The 9,022-nt window shown below is 38.4% G+C and overlaps 1 non-coding gene across 1 annotated transcript; it reads right to left on the reverse strand.

Moving 5' to 3' along the window:
* Positions 1–385: 385 nt before the first annotated feature.
* TRNAD-AUC (transfer RNA aspartic acid (anticodon AUC)) lies at positions 386–458 on the reverse strand. Its single transcript has one exon. It is a non-coding gene; the product is annotated as a tRNA-Asp (tRNA).
* Positions 459–9,022: the final 8,564 nt, after the last annotated feature.

A 9,022-nucleotide genomic window follows, 5' to 3' on the forward strand; every position in this document is an offset into this window, starting at 1 on the left:
TCCATATATAAATGGTACCATGCACAATTTGTCTTTGTCTCTCTGGCTCATTTCACTTAGCATAATGCCCTTAATGTCCATCCATGTTGTCACAAACAGGAAGGTTTCCTTCTTTCTCATGGCTGAATATTACACTGTGTATATATATCACATCTTCTTTATCCATTCAGCCATTGACGGATGCTTAGATTATTTCCATATCTTGCCTATTGTGAATAATGGTGCAATGAAAGGGGAAGTACAGATATTTCTTTGATATTCTGTTTTCATTTTTTTTGTGGGGGGGGATATATACCCAGAAGAGGGAGTGCTGGATTTTATGGTAGTTCTATTTCTAATTTTTTTTTTTTTTTTTTTTGGCTGTACGTGGCTTACAGGATCTTAGTTCCCTGACCAGGGATCGAACCTGGGCCCACGGCAGTGATAGCACCAAGTCCTAACCACTAGACCGCCAGGGAATTCCCATATTTCTAATTTTTTGAGGAACCTCCATATTGTCTTCCGCAGTGGCTGCACCAATTTACATTCCCACCAAAAAAGAGTTCCCTTTTCTCCACATCCTTGCCGACACTTATCTCGTGTCTTTTTGACGATAAGGTCTGAGGAGCTAACGTAAAACATGGTGAATATAGTTGACAACTGTGTTGTATAATTGAAATTGTCAAAGAGAGTAGAACTTAAATGTCCTCACCATATATATATATGTATGTGTGTGTGTGTATACATATATAGAAATATGTGAAGTGATGGATATGTTAATTAACTAGATGAAGGGAGTTCTTTCACAATGTATGTGTATATCAAACCACCACAACATACACTTTAAATATTTTACAATTTTATTTGTCCATTGTACCTCAATAATGCTGAACTTTTTTAGAAGAAGATCCCCCAAATGCTAACCTGGAGGGGACCTCTGACTCAGAGCATTTCCTGCTGTTTAACGAAGTAAGCCTGAACGGAAGAAAACAGTGCCAGTTCCTAGCAGATGCAAAAATATTGATATCATCCTTGAAAGAGCTGGCATCTTCAGAAAATGTCCTCCTTTTATACATATGATTGAGGAGGCTGAGTTTATTTGCATGCCAAAGAATCTATTTTTTAACACCTGCAAAATTTTTTCACTAACTAATTTATAGATATGTCTCACACTTGCACAGATCAAACCATGGTGTCTCAGTCGTCTTTACGTCACAGGGAAAAAGTAAGGCTTAAAACAGCTCCAGGAACTTCAAACAAACAAATGCACAGAAAAAGAGGTGAGATTTATGGTTATCAGAGGTGGGGATGGGGGAAGAGGGAATCAGATGAAGGTGGTCAAAAGGTACAAACTTCCAGTTACAAGATAAGTACTAGGGATGTAATCTACAACATGAAAAACATAATTAACACTGCTGTATGCTATATAGAAAAGTTAAGAGAGTAAATCCTGTGTTCTCTTCACAAGAAAAAAAATTTTTCTAATTCTTTAATTTTGTATCTACACCAGATAACAGATGTTCACTAAACTTACTGTGGTAATCATTTCATGATGTATGGAAGTCACATCATTATGTTGTACATCAGTGCTGTATGTCAATTATATCTCACTAAAACTGGAAGGAAAACAGACAAAAAAAACAAAACAAAATGACAACAACCAAAAACCAGTTCTGGTAACTTCACATAGAACGTTTTTATGTTCTTTCTGCCTGGAGTGTTCTTCCCCCACTTTCTCTGGAAACAAACAAATAAACAACAAGAAAAAAACCCAAACACCTATTCATCCTTTTCAGCCTAATGTCACTTTTCTGACTCTTCAAACTAAATTAGGCATCACCCTGCTCCATCCTAGTTCCTAAAGCAGTGCTGTTTGCGTGTTAACTTGGGTAATAACGTTCCTGTCTCCATAGGATGTACACCCTCTGAGGGCAGCAATCTCATGGATTTGGGTGATTGCTCTCTCCCCAGGACTTAACACAGTACTCAGCACATGGAGGCACTCATTACATATTTTCTGAATAAATAAAAGAATGAAAAATCAAAATGATCAAAGATATGGGCTCCCAAAGAACAGGCAAGTTTCCACAGAATTTACTATAGATACGTGCCATTACACATCATGATGCTTTCCTGAGAAAATGGTGCTAACTCAAAAGGCCTTAACATTTAAATTCTAAGAAGGCCACTGTATTGAAAAGCTTTATTTTATTTCTACAGAAATGTCATAGAGTATTTAATGAAAAGCACATTGAAAAATATTTATTGCCTGTGCACTGTATTTTAATGACAGGTTAGGTGATTCCTTGACCTTCTGTGCAATAACACTGAGGGTACAGGTATCCATGAAAAAGACAAGATTAGGCTTTGGTCCTTTCGAAGCATTATTTGGGTGGCCTAGTTGACCACTTAGTGTCATGATAAGGATGCTATTAAAAGCCAAGAGGATCATCCGAATGTTCCTTTGCAGGAGAATCAGTGAATGCAGGTTCATGCCTGACAGGACAAGGGGCAAAGTGTAGCTTTTTTTTTTTTTAACTGTTTATTTGACAGCAGACTCACGCTGTGTTAACAGAAACTCAGATCATAGGCAGTACGGTCCTGATGTATTCAACATCGACAAGGTGACAGTTGAAAAGTTGCTTTTAATTATTTAATTGGATGCACTACTCTTTAAAGTAGAAATTTATAAACTAGAATTCACCCAGAAGAGAGCAACCAGGGTGATGGGGAGGGTTGACAGACTGGAAAAACTAAGGACATGCAATAGTTATATTTACACATGGTGCCAAGAGGGCAGAACTGGAATTAAGTGTTCTCCCTATCAGAGCGAAGCATATCTGTGTCATTTTAAGAAGGTACTTTGTAAGTGGCAGAGCTGTCCAGCAATGAAACCAGAGCCTTCACGAAGTAGTGAGTTCCCTACCACAGGAAGTGTCCAAGCAGAGTCTGGATGATCTTCTAAAGAGGCCTTTATAGGAAGGATGCTCCCATTGGGCAAGAATTTAATTTACCTTTAAGATTCTTTTCAATTTTAGAATTATTCTAACATTCTAAAATCTATATGAATGCCAGGTATATAGATTAAAAAATAAAGATGGCTCATGTTAAAAAAAAAAAAGATTCCACATATAAGCGAAAAATAAATAAATAAATAAAATAAAAATAAAGATGACTCTGACCATCGGCGTCTCAAACCTCTTCCATCTTAAAAAGAAAGCAAATTTTCAGATGCCTCATTTTCTGTTTCCTTCCCTTCACAGCTAAATCACTTACAAGAATTGACCACGTTTGCTACTACCGCCACAATTTTACCTTTCCACCCGCCACATCTCAAGCTACTGAAATCCAGCTGTGTTTGTAATGTGTCTCATTAAGGTCACCGATCACCTCCTTATTGATAAATGCACTTGAAAATGCTGAGTCATTGTAACACTATCTGGGGCATTTACCGTTGCTGGCCACTCCCATCTTCATAAAATACCGTTGCCTCTGGGTCTCTGCAACCTATGCTTGTGTGTTTTTTCTCCTCTTTCTTTGGCTCCCCCTCTGTCACCTTTGAGGCTTCCTCTTCCTCTATCTCTACAACTTGGTATTCCTGAGAGTTCTGTCCTGTGTGCCTTCAAATTCTTACTGCACCTGCTCGCCTGGGATCTTGCAATTGTTCCTATATCTTCCATGATCATCTGTGTGTTAATGACTCCTGAGTTTGTATCTCTAACCCAGATAATCTGTAGTCTGAGTTCCCATCCCACATATCCAATTGCCTTGGAATCTCCATCGGGGTGGCCCTCACACATTTTAGCTCTGAACTCATCTCCTTCTCCAGCATCTGCCTCTTGGCTTTCATGCCAGGTTTCAGAAATGACCCCACTACCCACCCAATTACTCAGGTTAGACACCCAGATATCTCTGTTCTATTCTTCTAACCCATATTCACCCAAGTGCCCATTGCCTGTTCATCCCTGTATTGGTCCTCACATCCAGAACACCATCATCTTTTGCCTGGGCTGCTGCGGTAGCCGGATAAAAAAGTATCTCTGGCTCCAACTTTTCCCAACATTAGTTCACACCACAGATGGTGATTTTTCTAAATGTTCTTATGTCCTTCTCTGGCTTAAAAACCTCCAGTGGCCCCCCAGTGCTCTCATGGTAACGCATAAACTCCTTAGAATAACTTACAAGACGCCATTCTCTGGTCTCTGCCTATGCACTCCGTCTCAGCTCGTGCCTCTTTCCCACTGCAGCCTTACAGAACTTCTTTCATACACATTTTGTTCCCTCAGCCTGAACGCTCCCCATCCCTGTCCTTCCCCTAGGCTCCCCCCCGCCGCCTCCGCCATTCTGCTACTACCATCACCATGCTAACTCACCTTTCTGGCTTCACTAAACTTAGAAGTTTCTTCCTCTGGGAAACTTTCTGTGATCTCCACTCCTGCCCCTCCTACACTGAACTTTAGCAGCTCTTCAGCCTCCCAACATGCAAGCTTAGCAAGCGTCATCGTAATACATTTAAAGGGGTTACTTGTGTGTGTTCACCCCCGGGATGTTCCTTGAGTAACGATGGTCACTGTTCCTTCCAAAGGACTTAGCATAGTCCTCGGCACATCAACTGTATTCTACGGCTAGCAGAGGCTAAACTTGGCCTTAAGACATGGTGTGGTACAGATAACTTCACCTCACTTCATAGGCTCTCATGTGATACGTGGTATGGTATGTATGTAGGTGTACTAGTAGTGTCTTAGTACATGAGCATACGCATACAAATGTATGTATTTATATATTTACATATATATGTATATGTATACATACACACACACACACACACACACAATACATATACATATTGTATTAGTTTCCTGTGGCCTCTATAGCAAATTACCACAAATGAGGTGGCTTAAAAACAGCAGACATCTATTCTCTCACAGTTCTGGAGAGCAGAAGTCCAATAACAAGGTGTTAGCAGGGCTGTTCTCCTGCCTGAAACTCTGGATTCTAAATTCTATTCCTTGGCTCTTCCAGCTTCTGGTAGCTGTCAGCTTTCATTGGCTTGTGGCTTCATCACTCTTATCTCTGCCTCTACCTTCATCTCTGCCTCTGCCTTCATACCTCCTATACTTGGTCCTCTCCTCTGTGACTGTATTCTCCTCTGTGTGTCTTTTAGGAAAACACTTGCCACTGGATTTCGAGCTCACCTGGGTAATTCGGGATGATCTCTTCATCTCAAGATCCTTAATTACATGTGCAAAGACCCTTTTTTCCAAATAAAGTCACACTCACAGTTCCCAGGGATTAAGACATATCTTTTTGAGAGCCATCACGCCACTGACAACACATATATTATCCTGATGTAACTTAAAGACACAACCTTAATATCTTTTTTTTTTCTCCTGGAAAAATAAAATTCTCTATCTCTTAAATGTCCTGCCCTACCCTGACTCTACAAGTTGTGTGTGTGTGTGTGTGTGTGTGTGTGTGTGTGTGTGTGTGCTATATACACACATATATATGCTTCTAACAGTTTTAATATATAATGTAAAACTATGTATATGTGTAAACATATGTGTGTGTATACACACACACACATATGTATTCTTGTTACTTTCCTTCAGACTAAGCTCCCCAAACACTACTGTTTTAGAGTTATTAAAAAACAACTCTTCTTCAAGATAGAATTTTAAGAAATAAAGCAGGTTGCTGCATAAATTTAGCCCCCTTTTAGTATGTGTGCTATTTAATCTACTGAAATATCTGTTCCTTCTCATTTTAAAAGAAGGAAGGACTTAGCTGGTGCCACAATTGATGTTAGAGTGTAGGTATTTCTAACTAAATAGGATTACTTTTACATGTCTGTAGGCATTTTGCATACTTTTTTTCTTCCCAACTTATATTCCCTCCATTCTATAGTTCAAGTTTAGCTAAACATATTTGCATGCAAATCTATTCCTAGACAATGTAGCTAAAAAGAAATGTTCCCAAACAGGTTCTTACATTTGTAAAAATCTTACTTTTCTTTTTGTATGAACTTTTTGTTGTTGTTGTTTGTTTGTTTTATAAATTTATTCATTTATTTATTTTTGGCTGTGTTGGGTCTTCGTTGCGGTGTGTGGGCTTCTCATTGCAGTGGCTTCTCTTGTTGCAGAGCACGGGCTCTAGGCGCATGGGCTTCAGTAGTTGCAGCACACGGGCCCAGTAGTTGTGGCTCACGGGCTTAGTTGCTCCGTGGCATGTGGGATCTTCCCGGACCAGGGCTCGAACCCATGTCCCCTGCACTGGCAGGCGGATTCCCAACCACTGCGCCACCAGGGAAGCCCCTAGTATGAACTTTTGTTTAAAACTACCAAAATGAACATTGAAACTAGACCAAATTTAAATTGGGACACACTTATACACTGCTTTTAAAATTTTACTTATAAACATGCATGTTGATTAAGATGATCACAAGCTTCTACTACATATTATGAAGAGTTGGTATCTCTATATATAATAACGGTAACCTATAAATATAATGGAATGCTTATACAGGCTGCATTTCTTAATTAATTCTTTGTAAGAAACACTAGGAATGATTAAGATATTTCTGAAAGTTAAACATGTTTTAAAATCTCTTTTTGAACAAAAATAAATTTAATCCTCTTTAAAGTTCTGAAGAGAGACTTAAACGGAGATGGGTAAATTAAGGCTATGGTATTTTGTCGCATAGGATTATATCCTCAAATGTTCCTTATCTTTTCCACCTTCTTTTTGATGATTCAAACTGTTACACACTTTTCCCAGGAAGGATTTATTTTTTTCTAAAGTTTTTAGTTGTGTAAGTTCTAGTTAAAGCTGCTCAAAAATGCATAAACATTTATTGATAGCTCATATGTATTAGTTATTTTTGCTTCTCTGGTAAATGTCTAGTAACAACACCCTTTAAATGTAATTATTTAAATGCTTATTATTCTGGATTGTGAGTTATCACTCAAGAATAGACCTCCTATACTTGGTCTAGGAACATGTTGGACTGACTTCTGTTTTGATGTCCTGTGGTTTTTCTTTAGCAAATTATTCCATTAAGCATCATGAATTTTTGCAAATGAGATAATGGTAGCCCTGGGGAAGAAGTGATATACTATAGAAGGAATTCTGTTATTAGAAAAAGAGGTAGCAAGAGGAAAATTATTTGAAGAATGAAAACTGTGAGGGTGTAGAGATTGATTGTGGTAGCAATGACTCCGCTTTAAAGTACTAGAGGAAATTAATTAGGTAATCTTTGGGGTGGGTAGATTTAGTCTTTAAATATAACAATGTGAAAAAAATCTCTAGAAGAAAAAAAGAGTAAAACTTTCTTAGGATATTCAAGTGTCAAAAAAGATTCAACTGCCTTGTTTAAAAACTAACATTAAGAAGTCAGTAAAGGTAACATACCTGTGTTATTACTTTGTGGATTTATAAATATCCTTAGGTAAAGTTTATGTATAAATATATAGTAACCTTGTAGGTTTATTTCATTTCATCTCATACGGATACTATCTTAGCTTTCTTGAAATATGTTTTAATAATACAACAATATACAACCTTGTAAAAAACCTTTTATTCAATTCTGGATCTTAGTTGTTTAGGACAAAAGTTTTACAGGACAGAGATCTGTATAGTCTATGGCATAAAAAAAATGTTTACTTTGTGGATCTAGAAAAAATAAGGATATAATATTGAACTGTCTACATAAAATGCAGAGCAAATTTTCATCTAAAGGGTACATTTCACTTATTGTTCAGCTACCAAATCAGTGTAAGAAATAATTGATGTTGTGCGTGTCAGAGTTTCCAGGCATTGCACAAGGGCTCATCTTTGATTTTCACTCACAAAAGAGACAATGTGAATAGATATTACAAAGAAATCACTGATAGGAGAGGTTGACAAAGAATATGGGATTAAAGAATTTATTAATGAAGGGATAATTTTTAGAGCTTCTTCTTCATTTCTAACTATACAATAGAAAAAACCCTTCAAAATGTGAGTCATATGCTATTTTCAATACAAGTGCTCCTTTGCAGTTGGTAGCTTAGTAGCTTTGGCTAGGATACAAGGTGTGTCCGGCATTATTAATGGTTATTCTATCAGATAATAAGTGTACCCCATTGTTTCGCACTGCGCCTAACACAGAACAGACACTCAAGAAATGTTTCTTAAATGAATAAACAAATAAATCCTTTCCCTTCCTTCCTGCTAACTCCCTCCAACTCTACCTCAACCCTCCATCTGAGAATGCCAGCAGGCAGCCAGCGAAGGACCAGGAGACTCACTCAGCCCAGTGCCTTGAGCCCTTTCTAGTTGTGCTGAGATTTGCTTAAGGGTTTTTAAACCAGATAAGTTCTAGGAATTTATAATAAGTTACGGCGGTTTTGTTCAATCACTTGGTGTTCAGTAGAGCAAAGAGGTACTGAAACATCTGGATCACTTCTACTCAACATCTGTGGATAAGCTACAGTCACTGCTGCCTTTGTGCCCTTAAGCTCTTCTCAGAAGTTTTATTTTCTACCTTTGTTCACCCCTCTGCCTCATCCTGTGACTGTACCATAGTCTCCCACATGAGGTCATGCCAGACAGAGATTGTCACAATGGGAGGCTCATTGCATTTGAGGGGAATGGCTACAACACAACCTCTCTGATTCAGGTCAATACTTACCTATCCCCCTTTGCTAGCTGGCCAGAACACATAGCTAAAGTGACAGAAAAAAATGCACTGACTTCTTAGCCTAGCTAGGAAGCTGAAGAGCAGGAACTTTTACCCACATTGTTCCTGTGCTCGCTGTGGTCGCCATGTGCAATGTGTTCTCTGTGAAGAATGTAGCTATTTTCCAGTCTTTGCCTCTGTCTTACCCACCACAGTGCCTTTGATACCAGGTTATAATTACTGAGCTTCTTCACACAGTCTTTCACCACGCTGTCTTATGCTTTCCACCCTTTCATCACTTTTAACCCTAGAGTTCTCATATCCTGTTGAACCGTGGGCCTCTAAAGAGATCACAGTTTGAGACCATCAACCATCTGAAGACAT

This window comes from Lagenorhynchus albirostris, chromosome 12, assembly GCF_949774975.1.
Source record: "Lagenorhynchus albirostris chromosome 12, mLagAlb1.1, whole genome shotgun sequence".
Classification (NCBI taxonomy): Eukaryota; Metazoa; Chordata; class Mammalia; order Artiodactyla; family Delphinidae; genus Lagenorhynchus; species Lagenorhynchus albirostris.